Raw genomic sequence first — 355 nt, 5'->3', positions numbered from 1 at the left:
GGAGGAATCCTAAAGAAATAGAACACACATGCCGTGAATTGTATGAGCCATGCTAGAACGGGTGGGCTTGCGGTATGGTGGGTGACTGGCATGGACTCGAAGATCGGTCCAGCTTGAATCCTGGTCCCGCCACCGCTTTCCACTGTGACCTTGGACAAGTTACTTCATCCCTCTGGGCCTTTGTCTTATTTTAAGTATTAAATAAGATGATGTATATAACACAAGGCCAGAGTAAGTGCTCAATAAATGTTATTTTCATTGTAGGAGAGCAAAGATATTCACCAGAAACAGTTCAGTAAACGAGCAAGGTGATTATGATCAAGCAGGACCCCATCACTTCTTGCCAGACACTATC

This window comes from Acinonyx jubatus, chromosome C1 (assembly GCF_027475565.1).
Source record: "Acinonyx jubatus isolate Ajub_Pintada_27869175 chromosome C1, VMU_Ajub_asm_v1.0, whole genome shotgun sequence".
Lineage (NCBI taxonomy): Eukaryota > Metazoa > Chordata > Mammalia > Carnivora > Felidae > Acinonyx > Acinonyx jubatus.
Note: the sequence above shows the minus strand (reverse complement) of the source record.